The sequence below is a fragment of the Strongylocentrotus purpuratus genome, unplaced genomic scaffold (genome assembly GCF_000002235.5).
Source record: "Strongylocentrotus purpuratus isolate Spur 01 unplaced genomic scaffold, Spur_5.0 spur5_scaffold_15, whole genome shotgun sequence".
NCBI classification, from domain to species: domain Eukaryota; kingdom Metazoa; phylum Echinodermata; class Echinoidea; order Camarodonta; family Strongylocentrotidae; genus Strongylocentrotus; species Strongylocentrotus purpuratus.
Genome location: NW_022145600.1, coordinates 4,963,198 through 4,978,656, shown reverse-complemented (window position 1 = coordinate 4,978,656; position 15,459 = coordinate 4,963,198).

Here is a 15,459-nt window from a genome sequence, read left to right as displayed (position 1 = left end):
AGTAGTAGTAGGCAGTGGCGGATCCAGGGGGCCCGGGCCCCTTCTCCTGGCCAAAAAACAGGTAAAACACGTTAAATATTTTGTTTTAAAAAAAAGGAGACGGGTCCCCTCCCCTGGCAAAAAAAGAAGTAATAATCACTTTTTTCCTCCCTCCTCGAATTGTGCTCACTCCCTCCCCCACCACAATGTTTTACTTTAATAACGTGTATATTACATCTTCGGTGATTTATATCTCTTACCAACCTCCTTCCATCTTCCTACCTTTCGTTTTCTTCTCTTTATCGTTACTTCTTTCTTCTCTCCGTATCCTCCCTCTACCTGTTTTCCCAGTTTAAAAGAGAATATTTTTGTGTGTGTATCACAGCGTTACAGTGAAATTGAAGTTCACTCTGCTGTAGACAAAACAAACTCAGCCTGATATTTCGTAAGTTTTAATTTCAATGCATCTGTAAATCAGATCTGTGCTCCCTTATGTATTTTGGGGGATTTATAGACGTTGCAAGGTGCATGCTTAGATATATATTTATTACTTCATACCAGGTCATGGATTCATGTATAACTTGTACCTTGTACTTTTAAATGATTAACGTTAACGATGTAACTGTTAACGAACAGCAATATGTCGATTGTCAATATTACTTACCAGAAGAATTTAATTTTACACTTACGGATATTTGTACAAATTTTGGTTTATTCTACTCTAATGCAAGAAGTTTGGTTAAAATTTACGAAAAAATTTGTTCATTGTTGTCTTATATTACATTTCCATTTTCTGTAATTAGAATTACTGAAACCTAGTTGACTGATTACTCTTCGAACTTATTGTAATTCATAATTATTCATCTGTCCACATAACGGACAAACTAAAGAGGAGGTGGAGTCGCCTTTTATATTTTACAAACATTATCATATAAAGTTAGGCGAGATGTTCACCTTTTGAATAATAGTGCAGAATTACTTTGTGTCGAAATCGAAAAGAAGAAAAAATTATTATATGTGTAATTTACCGACCTCCAAACAATAATAATATAGACCTATTCCTGTCTGACATTGATACTTTATTACATAACCTTAATGATGAAAATGAAGTTATATGTTTAATGGGTGACTACAATATTGACCTAATAAAGGACAATAATAACACCAACCGATTACGTACACTCATAATAATAATAATAATCTTCTAAAGTCTACTCCAAATAATATTAAACCGAAAATTGAAATTATTTTTGCCCAATTGATCGTGAGCCCGGCAGCCACTGAGCAACGCCAGATCGACGTTGCACTTTTCCCAACAATTGATAAACCTTTTTTTTTTCTTTAACATTTTTAAAAATTTATAATATGTTTTCGACTGATACTTTGTAATTATTTGTTCTGTTCATTTATAATATTAGGTATATTTTGTACATTGTATAAACTGGCCCCATGGAAGACTAGAATCAACAATATAGTTGCAGCTGAAAAAGGGCAACCAACCGTAGTTTGTCCTTTTCCACTGTATGGTTACTTTGTATGTATTTTATCTCATTTTATTATACGGAGATAAAAAACAACATCATACCCGCTCATCATCCTAATAGACAATTTATTTATTTATATAAATATCGGATTCCTTAGGTCAGGTTTATATACTCTCTGATATTTAAGATCATCTACTACTGTTCCTAATACTTTAAAAATGGATGGATGGATGGACATATGGTATTTATTGATTCATTTCCATGTATCGCAGTTACAAGTAACTGAATTGTGCATGAATAAAACATTGATGGTGAAGACACTTATACATTTCAAGTGATATCACAGTAAAAAAAGTAACTGAATTGCACATGAGTAAATTGCTGGAAAAAAGCAAGTATACATTTCAAGATGTCACACTACATAAAAGAAGTTAACCACAAACTGACTCCCACACGGTGCTGAGTGCTCAGGGGTCATGGGCCACTAGTTGGCTTCACCGGGCAGGTAGTTCCATTATGTGAATGGGTAAATTAACTATTAAAAAATAAGGGGACACATTACATTGTACAATAGGGACACAAATTGTTTTTATTGTGCAGAACATACTCTTTTATTGACTTACTTATTGCATGAAATTATAAAACCAAAATGCATTTTGTATTCTAACAATTGGAGTACAAAGAATATTAACAGGTGAATGAAATGCATAAACACCACAAACACCTGGGGAGGAAGCATTCATAAATTTTGAAAAAAATATTTGATAAACGACTCCGATCGATGAAACTATAAAACCAAAATGTAATTTGCGTTCTGGTAATTGTAGTTCAAAGAATGATAGCAGGTGAATGAAATGCTTCAACAACAAAAACACATGGGAAGGAAGCATCCATAAAGTTGAATAATTTAGTTGATAAACGACTCCGCATGTGGACGTTTGGTTGAGCAGAAAGCAGTGGATTCTTAACAACACGAACTCATTTAACAGAATGGTCGGAACGTAAATTAAATTTGGCGCGGTTGGAAAATGCATCTTTCTACCCTGCGACTTTAATGGTACGATTCAGTAAATTAAAACAGTAAAATGGCTCTTATTTCAAAATTGCTCATTAAATAAAACCCCAAACTTTAGTGATATCAGACAAAATATGTTATTTCTTACTAATAATGAAAAAAAGATGTATAAACTTTGTGAAAGTGTAGCATTTTACGATAAAAGACACCGATTTAGCGAAGATGACGTCATTAGTGCGCTTGCATCAAGAATTCAAGGTCAAAAGGTCCATTCAGACGCTGATAAGTTATTGGTCAAGCCTTTTTGTTTCCTTTATTCTGACAAAATTATACAATTAATCAAAACAAGTTTAATACCAGAAGAAAGCTAACAATTAGTATCTTCATTAACCGCTTGCCCCAAAGTCGCTTGACCACATTGAAACGAGTGAGAGCTTGCGAGAGCGGCCAAAGTGTGATTGAAACTCGCTATTTGCTCTTCCCCAACGCAAAAAGAGACGACATTGTGCTGGATAAATGTATTTTTCCGACAAAAGTACATAAAATTTGCATATGGTCTTTTTATATTATACTTTATAAAATGTTACCCGAGTGACTTCTGGGCGCCCCAATGCTGGAAAGAAACGCACATTTTGGAAAACTTCACTTTTTCATGGAAAAATGCTTATTTGTTCTATGCACGCAGATTGAGCGGATGATACAACGCTTCCATGTGTTGTCGTAGGGTTAGTTGACTGGGAGTGGTTATCTGGGGGTGGATGTTCAGTGGGTAGGTGCCCGGATACGCTACAGCATATATTTTTTGCCGATGATAAGAATGTGTTATATTCACATTCTGATTTAAATTTGCTGATCGCAACCATGAACATTGGACTACCAAAGTTATCACAATGGTTCAAATGCAACATATTATCATTGAACTTACAGAAGACCAATTTGATTTACTTTAGAAACTCAAGAAATCATAACATTCATAATTTTGAGCTGCTTGTTGAAAATGTTCCAAAAGAAAATAAGTCATCAACTAAATTCTTTGGTGTATATACAAAAGAAAAAATGTAACTGTAATGATCATGTTAACTATATATCTGCCACTATTTCTCGGAATATTTGTATACTATTCGAGCTAAAATACTTTTTGCCAACACATGTGCTCAGTATGCTATATAATACACTGGTTTTATCCTATATTTCTTAGTGCAATATCATATTGGCTACTCATAAGTGCAATAGTTATCCTATATTAAAGGTACAATACAAAGTTTTGGTATGGGGTCATGAATTTGGTTCAAATGAACATATTGTGCACAGAGTTGGTATTCAGGGAAATTTCAGATATGAAAGGTGTTAGTGTTGGGGGTGTAAATATTAATAATTTAGTTATGCTGATGACACTGTATTTTGCGCAGAAAATGAAGCAGATTTACAACATGTATTGGATATTGTAAAAGTCAAAAGTGAAGAGTTTGGTCTAAGCATGAATGTCAAAAAACCTAAGTCACTGATTTTTAGTAGAACAGAGAATAAGCCTAGAATATGTTTGAAACTCAATGGACATATCATTGAGCAAGTCAGTAGTTACATCTACTTAGGACAAAATATCACGGATGATGCCAGATGCGAAGCAGACATAAAAAGAAGAATAGAAATTGCTCGAAATACATTTCTGGCAATGAAAGGATTATTCACAAATAGAAAGGTGAACTTTGTGCTTAGGTTGAGACTAGTAAATGGTTATGTATATTCTGTCCTATTGTATGGAGCAGAAACATGGATAATAAACAAGGCCATGGAAAATAGAATAACATCTTTTGAAATGTGGATCTACAGAAGAATGATGAAAATATCCTGGAAACGAATAAAAACACACATAGAGATATTGCACATGGCAGGGCGTAAAAAAATTGCACTAGTATAGGAGAGAAAAATAAAATACTTTGATCATGTTAAAAGGCACCGAAGCCTCTTAAAGGATGTATTGGAAGGAAGAGTGGGAGGAACTAGACCTAGAGGGAGACCCAGAATCAACTTGGAAGAGAATGTCAAGAATTGGAGTGGACTAAGACTGCAAGAGTGCACCAAAATGGCAGAATATAGAGTGAAATGGAGAGATGTTGCAATCAACCTCCAAACCGGGAGAAGATACTTAGATAGATAGAACATATTGGGAGTTGAGCGATCCAACAATATTCAGTGATCGTTGTCGCGGTTGAAATCGAGTTTAAAGTTATAAATTGTAAATAATAAACTCTTTATGTTGTAAAGCTCCCTGTCAAGGTCAAGATATGAATTAAGCTATAAAACAATATTTCTTGACTAAAATCGACCGATTAGCTATTCCCGTTTGGAAATTATATATCACAAGTACATATTCTGAGATTGTCATGGTCGCAGCTACCATTGTACGGCTGTATGCGCTATTTGAAATTTATAAAAATTAGTGCATATAAAACATCCACAGGGGCAACCAAATATATCAAAATTGTAAAGAATCACTATCCACCCAATTTTCAAAATTTTCAAAGAATCTGTATTACCGTTAATGTTACAGAAAAAACAATTCGAGTTTGTAACAATGCAGGTTATCGCTACCACACTGACCCTTTATTTGCCACATTAAAAACTCTAAAAATAAGTGATATACATACACTACATTCAGACATCTCTGTTCATGTTTCTGCTTAACTCCGGCATTCTTCCCCCATCACTAGTCATATTATTGCAACATAATGCAAAATTTTCATTCCTACCCAACCAGGCATTCCAATGACTATCTTTTTGCTTCCATTTATTGCAACGTTGATTATAACCTTCTATGACCTGGTATGAATAAACGGAGTGGTCTACTTTGGATACTGACTAAACACTGTTTTGTATACAAACATTTCAAGGCTCCGACTCGCAGGACCAGGGCCCCGTCTTACAAAGAGTTACGATTGGTCCAAATCAATCGTAAGTCCTCCAATCAATCGCAAGTTTGCAGTCTTTTATCTTTTTTGTACATTGTTGCGATTGATATCAAACGCAAAAAAATTGAGATTGATATCAACTCTTTGTAAGACGGGACCCATGTTTACAGTCTTTATAGACCAGCTCGCTGATCTCAAATTCTTATTCAAATTGTCCAGAAACCTCGCGAGTCTTCTCATTCTATAATACATCCCAAATTGGCCACCAAATATTCATGTACACCTTGTGCATCTTCTTTTTTATCTTCATATATCAAATTGAAATCCTACTACCACATACATCTGTGAATCTTAATGTGCACCCCTCTTTCTTTTCTTTCCCCCCCCCCCCCCTCTCTCTCTCTCTCTCTCTCTCTTTCTCTCTATTTCCCCTTTTACCAATATTTGTTCATCCTTATTTGGATTATTATGTATCCATTGTGGATAGTCATGCTATCAAGCTTTGTTTACTCTGTCAACCCTCCTGTTTGATGTTTTCGATTAGTTACAAACAGCCTTATTTCATTCTACACAATCATACTCTTTCGTCATGTATAAAATGTAAAGAAAAGAAGAAATAAAAGGAGAAAAGGTGAAGGAAAAGAAAAAGAAGTGTAGAAGAAGAACAAGAAGAAGAAAAAGTACAGGTAAAGTACTGGCGTACGGTGGCATTATGGCTACCTTGCGCCTGCCTTGGTATATGTCAAGTTGTGTACGGCCGCCACAGGAACAGCCTTAGGCGACCGTGCGTCATCACTTCAAAGGCCGTACGGCAGCCGCAGGTTTTCTGTCTCCACAAATTCAAAATACGCCGTGCGGCTATCCTAACATGACCGCTATCGTATGTGAACGTGGGAATGCTGCGTCGGCCCCATAATTGCTATTGGCCGTAGATATTTTAGACCCCACGGCTGCCGCGGCAAATGTGACCTAAGCATAATCGGATTCGTGAAATCAAAATATTTGATTCTCACTCACAGATATATGTTTTGGAGTCGAGACTAGTAACAAAATAATTAACACTTTTTCTAATATGTATGGTAAACAATTTTTTTTCTCGAAATAAGGCAAAGAAAATAACTCAAGATTTATACAGTTCATGTTGGAATTATTTATGGAGAAAAAGTGGAAAGGGTTACTGCTGCAAGACAGGGACAAAGTCTGAAACTTACGTTGAAATTACAAACAATAATATATGTGTAATATTGTTATCAATGTTATTGTCGCTGTTTTCTGTACGCTATATTTCATAATATACCACTTATTACTGTTTTTGTTATATTGATGTAAACGTCCTTCACAAACTTTTTTGGTTTTAATTCGGATTTGAAACAATAAACTTTTAAAAAATAAATAATAGAGTAGTTGCAGTAGTAGTAGTAGAAGTAGTAGTAGTAGCAGGGATAGGAGTAGTAGCATGAGTATTATAAAGCCCAGGGCGAATCGAGCAGTAGTAGTAGTAGTAGTAGCAGCAATAGTAGTACTATTAATATTTATACTATTAATAGTAGTAGTATGTGTAGTATGTGTAGTACTACTATTATTTTAAAAAATTGTTGTCGTAATACATTCATTCATTAATTTTCTAATTCACAGTATCAAAACATTACAGACAAAAATAGTGAGATTGCACATAAATAATAAAAACATTGAATAGCTACACACCAAGATATTTAACTGTTTTAAATTTGTGTGATGGATATTTTCATTTAAAAGGTTGCATCTATAAAGTTACAAATTGGCATACCAATGGTTTTGTCAACAGTAAGGCTAAACTTATAACGACCTAGCCAATTTTACGCTGATCAAAATCAATATTTTGTTATTATTACCGACACTTATGTGTACAAAATAGATCAGCGTTATCGGCATTTTAAAAAGACACTATTTTCATTATTACACTCGTTTTAACTAGATCATAATTAGGCCTAGAGTAAATGATAAAAAAGAGCCCTTACTGATTTTCCCTCGTCATCGACGAAATCATGGCCGTGGTCATTGTTGAGGGGAAGACGTTCGTCATCGACTGTCTTTGTGAATACGGCGACAGCTAAACAGAGCAACAGTACAAAGCTCAGGTAAACCCCTTTCATCGCCTTTTTATTGTTCCAGCGTTTCGGCAAAGCGACAGAATTCTCCAAACCAACGGAGTAACAGAAGAACAAGTCCTTGCATTAAAGCGAAGAGTAGAATTAATGATTTTGCCTGAATGAAGCAAGGAAACGAAGTGCCTCGAGACAGAAATATACCACTGCAATTTTACCACAAAAACCTATTCGCCCGTAAATAATAATTAAAGGCTGTTCCAAAGAGTGGCTTTTTATTATTATTTTTTTACTGCGACTCTAATGCAAAACCATACAACCACAAACAGAATAATGAAAACCCAAATTCCGCCTCCCCCGTACGAAGTTCTAGGAAAAATAACAATGGCAAATGTTGACTTGGTGGATTTTGAAAATCTGTCGAACGTGACATTGGACTCTTACAACCTTCACAGAATGCGTACCATGAAGTGTATACTTTTTAATAATTACAAAATACAAATTACAAAATCTTAGTATTTTGCCCCATTTTAACGATCGCTATTTCTGGATAGTCGCGATTCAATTTATTAGTGAGTACTATCGATATGAAAATTTTCTGCTAAATTTAAACACGTAGCTAAAGTATATATCAAATCTAAAAAGATTTGAGGGCCTCACAAGGTGACCAGCTTTGCTTACTTTTTGGCTCCAGGTCTGTCTAGGATATTTGTTATTGTTTGTGTATGTTTGTTTATATTTTCCTTTAAGTTTGCAACGGTAGTGGTATAGTGGTTCATCCATTTGACCCTCGATCCAAGAGTTTACGGTCCTTTGGCCAAACACCAACACACATTTGCCACTCTCCACCCAGGTGTTAATGGGTACCTGTCAAATGTATGTGTAATGCATTGCAGGGCCCTCAGGAAGAACAGCAGGGTGCTGATGACGCTTTCCTTCGTAAACAACATTATTATTATTTCTTATAATTATATACACGCATTCCATTTCAGAAATGAATAAACTGGCAGTGGAAATAATACAAAAGAAGAATGGATATAAAATGGCAAAATAATTCCATCTCGTGTTTACGAATGCTTTCAATGTTTGTTAAAGGTGTACATTTCGGTAATGTTCATTGAGCTGTAAAAACAAATGTGCCAAAAAAAAGACTATTTCTATAGCAAGATTTGACTGCAATAACAAACCTAGCAAGACAAGCAGAACCTCTGTAATTATGACGTTTAAACATATTTCAGGGGCTAATAAATGGGTAATAAGTTCTGCTCCTTTCTCATCTGACCTTGGAACAGACCCACCTTTTAAAAGTACAGACTCTATTTTTAGAAGTTTGATATAGTATAAAATTGAACGTTTCGTCCTATTTCACAGATAAGGAGAGAAAAAAGGAAGGAGAAGAGAAAAAAGAAGAAGAGAAAAGAAAGGAGAAGAGAAAAGAAAAGAGAAGAGAAAAGAAAGTAGATAAAAGAGAGAGAGAGAGAGAGAGAGAAAAAAAAAAAAGAAAAGAAAGAAAAGAGAAGAAGCCGGGTGAGAAAGAGAGAAATGGGTACTGTTTTCACACCGGCCCAAATTTGCTTAATCCCGGACTTTAAGGTAGGGTTAAAGGGGGGTCTTAGCCCCATCTATAGTCCGGGGTTAAGCTAATCCATTTTGTTTTCACACTGGCAAAATTTTGCTTAACCCCGGACTATAGCTGGGGTTAAAGGGAGGGGGGGGGGTCTTAGCCCCACCTATAGTCCGGGGTTAAGCTTATTCCACTTTCTGTTCAGACACGTATTTACCAAAGTGGGCTAGCCCCACCTATTTAGTACGGGATTAGCTGGCCCTGCAAAAAATTATGAGCAGTTCTTTAGGGGGGGGGGGTAGTTAGTAGTTACTTTTTGTGTTCTGTTTACATGTATGTGTAAATGTAATGTAACCACCTTCAAACAAATACCTGACATATTTTCACTATTTTACTATTTTTTTAGCTGTTGTCGTATAGCAGGCTCATGAAGATAAGGCTGAAAGGGAAACAGATTAACACAACTATCATCCAGTGCTACGCTCCAACTAATGACAGTGACAATGATGCTAAAGACGAGTTTTTATGACCAATTACAAGCTGAGTTGAACAACACACCAGGGCATGACATGAAGATAGTGATGGGAGACATGAATGCAAAAGTTGGGAACGACGACACAGGCTACGACAGGGCAATGGGAAGACAGGGATGTGGAGTCATGAATGAGAATGGAGAAAAACTTCTTGAATTCTGCTCTACCTATGACCTTGTTATAGGCGGGACTCTCTTCCCACATAAAGACATCCACAAGCTCACATGGAACTCTCCAAACGGACGAGATAAGAACCAAATTGACCACCTGATGATTAACGGCACATGGAGACACTCACTTTTGATGTCAGAGTGATGCGGGGAGCAGATGTCAATAGCGACCACCATCTTGTAATGGCAGTAGTCAAAGTAAAACTCAGGAAAACTGGTACTAGGAAGGCAGGACAACAACGACTCGATGTTGACAAGCTGCGAGATCCTAGAATGAAGAGCTCTTTCGTATTGCAGCTTAAGAATAGATTCCAGATATTAGCGGAACTAGAAACTGACAATCAACCAAATATGGATGCTGCCACAGATGACGTCAACACCAACTGGGAACAGGTTAAGACAGCCTACTTGAAAACTAGTGAATCGTATAGGAGTCAAAAAGAAGGAAAAGAAAGAGTGGATAACTGATGATAGTTGGCAAGCCATAGATAAACGAAGGGGAGCGAAGAAACAAGCCATGAAAGCAAAAGCAGTCAGACTGAAAGAAAGGTATAAGCTTCAGTACCGAGAGGCAAACAAGGCCGTAAAGACGAAGACAAGAGCAGACAAACGTGCCTTTGTTGAAGACCTTGCAAATCAGGCAGAGGAAGCAGCCATTAAAGGAGAACAAGGAAAGGTATATAAAATTACTAAAATAATCAGTGGCAAGTATAGAGGAACCACAGCGTGTCTGCACTATCTCGAGATTGCCAAATATCCAGCTATTTGAATTATCCCGATCGCAAACTATCCAGCTTATTTGCGTCTTCATTAGACCGAAGTAGCAAATTAGCTGGATAGTTGGTCGGGATAATATCCCAAGATATCTCGGTCTAGTTTGCGGTTTTCCGTGTTTACTCGAGGTCAGTGGTTGCGAGGTCAGCGCTGAGCGGTATAGATCGCATGTGCGAATCGGAAATCGTTGTGCATGATGGGATCGGGATAATTGACTCCGTACTTCGGTCTAATGAAGACGGTCGCAAACTATCCCGCTAGTTCGGAAATAGAAGGATATTTTGCAAACTAGACCGAGATATCTTGGGATATTATCCCGACCAACTATCCAGCTAATTTGCCACTTCGGTCTAATGAAGACGCAAATAGCTGGATAGTTTCGATCGGGATAGTTCAAAATAGCTGGATATTTGGCAATCTCGAGATAGTGCAGACACGCCTCTCTCTAAAAAAAATCCGAACAATAGAATCAACCGAAGTGCAATCAACTGTTAAAGGGCCTATCTCACTGAGCAGCGAATGCTTGCGAACGTTGCGAATTTGGATTCGCCAACTTTTCTGACGAATGTTGGCGAAAATCAGCGACATTAAGTGACGTTTAGCGACAATTAGCAACATTTTAGCGAATGTCTCCGAGAGTGTTTGCGAAAGGCAGTTGGCGACTATTAGCGACTGTAAACAAATGTTAGCGACAACTTTTGCGAAGATTAGCAACCGTTTTGCCAATCCTTTGCCACTATTTGTGAAAGTTGGAGACCTTTTGCTAACTACTGGTACTCAATGGGTAGATTTTATAAAGGAACCATATGGTAACGTGGTCGCTAGCTTTTGCGAAACACAGAGAACTGACGAAAACAAAGAGCAAAACCGTTTAACAACCGTTTGCAAAGGCTTACGACTGTTTTGCAAACGCTAACGACTGTTTTGCAAACGCCTGCAACTGTTTGCGGAAAAATAAATTCGCAAAGAAATTTTGAACATGTTCAAAATTTCTTTGCGACAAGAAAAACTGTTTACAACAAAGAAAACTGTTTGCGATCTTTCTTGCAACCTTTTACAACATTTTACAAACTCTGGCGAAACCCCAAATTCGCTACGTTCGCAAGCATTCGCCGCTCAGTGAGATAGGCCCTTTAACGAATTTATCATGAGTACTGGCATTCCAATTTGTTAAATTCATCTTCGAGTTCAATTTTTCAGGGCCGAAAATCTCTGCTTGAATGATTCATTTAGCCCAGGGCCCTGGGAACGATTTTTTTCACCGGGGGTGCTGAGATATATATACACGTATACACAGGGGCGGATCTAGATTTTTGCCAAGGGGGAAGTTTGAGGCGATTTTTGTTGCTAGTTTGAACCCCTGTAAGCAGTGGCAGATCCAGGGGGGGGGGGCAGTGGGCCCGGGTCCCCCCTGGGAAAAAACACGTGATTTTTTAGCTTTTTTGGGGGGTGCAAATTTTCAAATTTTCGAGGGCCAAAAAAAAAAAAATGTGCTAACTACCCCCCCCCCCCCCCCCCCCCCCCCTACTGAGCGACTTTTCGGCCGGCGCGATTTTAAAATTTTCGGGAGCAAAAAAAAAAAAAGTGTCATATGTGGCTGTCGGCTGTGTGGCAATTTCGTACACGAAGCATAATGATATACATTAAATATATCAGACGAAATTGTTTGCAGGGGGTGCTGCAGCACCCCCAGCACCCCCGCTTCCCAGGGCCATGAATTAGCCCACCGCACAAAACACCTGACTACGATCCTATTTTAGAACGATATGCAAAATCATTTGACCAGATCATTCAAAGATGTAAATCTGATTGGAATAGTATTATACAAATTTGGGGAGACTGTGAGCTTCTTTGGAGGAGGAAAACTTAAATGGCCCGGAATCGTGATGACGTCATTTCAGTGCGCAATTTAACGCCGATTTGGCTTTTACTCTGACGAAAAAGCCGAAAGGCACTAATTTCTTTATTGTTAGTATTCATATCAAGAGTCATAATCTTAATCAGGAAGATGATATTTGTTTAATTTACCATATGACAATTCGAAAAGAGCATCGCGGAAAGTAACACCATCCCTGGTTATTCTACACGAGTTCTGGCGACAAATGCACCGCGATGAACTTCTTATATACACTAGGCGAATTCCTGCGGATCCAGAAAAAGAAGACGGGCCCCCTCCCCTGGCAAAACAAAAAACAAAAACAAAGTATTTTGTATTTGTGGCTCAAAGGGGGGGAGGGGGGTGCTGAGACCAAAACAAATTTCCATACCCCCCCCCCCCCACCTCCGTCAAATAAAAAAAATTATAAAAAAAAGTGCTCACTAACCCAGCAATCATTAAAAATCATCGTCAATTTTCATTGTCATCGTCAACCTAACTATTGTTGTATCAGAAAAAGACAAAAGGGGTTTTACAAAATTGCCCAATTGGGCTTCGAACCCTGCAGATTTGCGTACAAACGCAGCGCTCTTTCCGATCACGCCATACCGTACATTATTTTGTTAATATAGCTACGATGCTGACTAGTCTTGACGAAATAAACCCCTATATTTATGAGGTCAAGGGAAATGACCATGTTCGCATGTGCAGGTACAGATAATAGGTAAGAAAATTAGCCCCCCGGCCCCGGGTTTATAGGGCTAGTTTTGTCGGTAATCAGTGGCCTCTCTACACACCGCCCCCCCCCCCCCCCCCCCCCCCCCCCCCACTGGAAAAGGTCTAGCGACGCCCGGGGAGATCGCGGTTGTGGACATTATTGAACATTTAATGGGTCAGATTCTTGACTACGGCATCACCGGAGCAGTGTCAGTGTGTTAAAAAAATACTTATCCAAGTTAGAGATTGCAATAACAGACAATAATTACACGCCTTTTGACTTCATACTGACGTATCGGATTAACCTAGGGCATTGATGATACAAATGGGGATGTTTTAAATAGAAATACATCACATTGTCCTTCCGCTAATTTATATTTGGAAACTTGTGTTCTGCATGCAAAGGGAGGGGGAGATAAGACACGGGAAGGAGAATGAAGAGAGAGCAAGATGAGGTAGAAACGTGTATGTATGTGACTGGTGGAAACAGTGAAAGGGGATATAATTTGAGAATGAGAGACAAATGGAGATACTTAAAAAAACAAACGTTGGATTATATGAAAGAAAGATAAATAGTGTAAAGAGAGAGATTGTAAATGAAAGAGAGAGATATCAACCCATATAATGAATATAAAACATTGACAATGTTTTATATAAATGCACAAAAAAAATTGATCTTCATGTTTGAATACATATATATAATCAGCTTCCTGATTCATTAAAAAAAATATATTTTTTTTTTTTTTATTTATTTATTTTTTTTTTTGGGGGGGGTGTATCAAAACACGCTATCCATCCTTACCCTACTCGGAATTTATCAAACATATTTGATAAGTCCCAAATTTGTTATCCTCCATAAATCAACAAGACATCATTATCCAGATTCATGGAATGCACTCCCAATAAAATCATGTAAAACCCCAAATTCATTTAAATTCAATACGTATAAAGCATTTATATCAGAGTACATTGTTTTATCTTTTCCCAGTGCTGAATTAATATTGATATAATATTGGATGGCTTTGAGTGTGAGCTATGACAGTATTGGACGAGTCGAAGACGAGGCTAATATTCTGGTATAACACGAAAACAAAGCCATAAAGTATCATTATTATTATCTATATTAGTCTGACTAGCAAAAGAACAAAATTTGACTTACCTCGGTAAATAGATTTTTTTTCTTTTTCGTGTGATATCGATAGTTGAAGTTCCCGGATGACTGAGCAATACGAAAACAATATTGGTCACTAATCCAGGTATACTGCGCTAAACATATTGAATACACTGATTTATTGCACCACTTCGAAGACTATAATAATCAATGTTATTTTCAGATTCCTATAAAACATCCATCACTATATCTTATAACTCCCGTATACATATTTACATCAGCCTATTTTCATTTTCATTTTCACCATCATCATTATCATCATCAACATCATCACCATCATCAACATCATCACAATCACCAGTTGTTTTACATTTTTTAAAGTAGCCACACGAAGAATCAAAAGTGTTTTGAATTGATGCAAAACTCATATCATTGCGAAGGGGAAGCCTTCCAGATCAAATACAACAACTCTTCTCTTCAAAATATGTTTGGGGCCCGCAGTAATCAACTCTCAAAAATGTTAGTTTTGAGATCCAGATTTTCTGCCTTCAGCGGTCCTTTGTAGAGCGTCAATATTTGTGACGTCACATACGGGACACGGCTGGCTAGCTGCATACTGCTACACGACACTGAGCTGTTCGTCCAGTGTGTGACGTCACTATTTAGAGCTCGCTTCGCTTGTGTGTTTGACTTACGTTCAGGGGCGTTCGGGGGTCTAAGGAGGGTCTTGAAAAATTGCATTTTACGCCTTTCCATGATTTCTATATGATTTCTCAGCAAATTGTTCGTGTTTTTCAAGAGAAAATCTTTCCATCCATATGTAATTTGTTCTAATTATGAGTTGTTAGTGAATTTTCTTTGTGTAGCTCCTTTAAATCATCATCCCTCTTCCCTTTCCCCCAGGCTATCACGCTATCAAGAAATCGCTTATTGTAATACCCTTCTTATTATTTTGCAAATTTCTTAATGAATAATTCTTGGTATTGTGTTATCAGTCAAATTTTGTTTTAATGTCATCATTTCTTAATACAATATATTGTATACACATTCAAGAAACATGTTATATTTTGTATAGTAAGTGTTTTATTGCTGAAATGTAATTTGATTTGGATGTTGCAGAAGAAAATCAATTCAATTCAATTCAATAGTAATATAGAGGCGGTTGATGAGAGAGAGAGAGAGAGAAGAGACACAGGGAGAGACAGAGAGAGACAGATAGACAGAGAGGGAAAGAGGGGAGAGA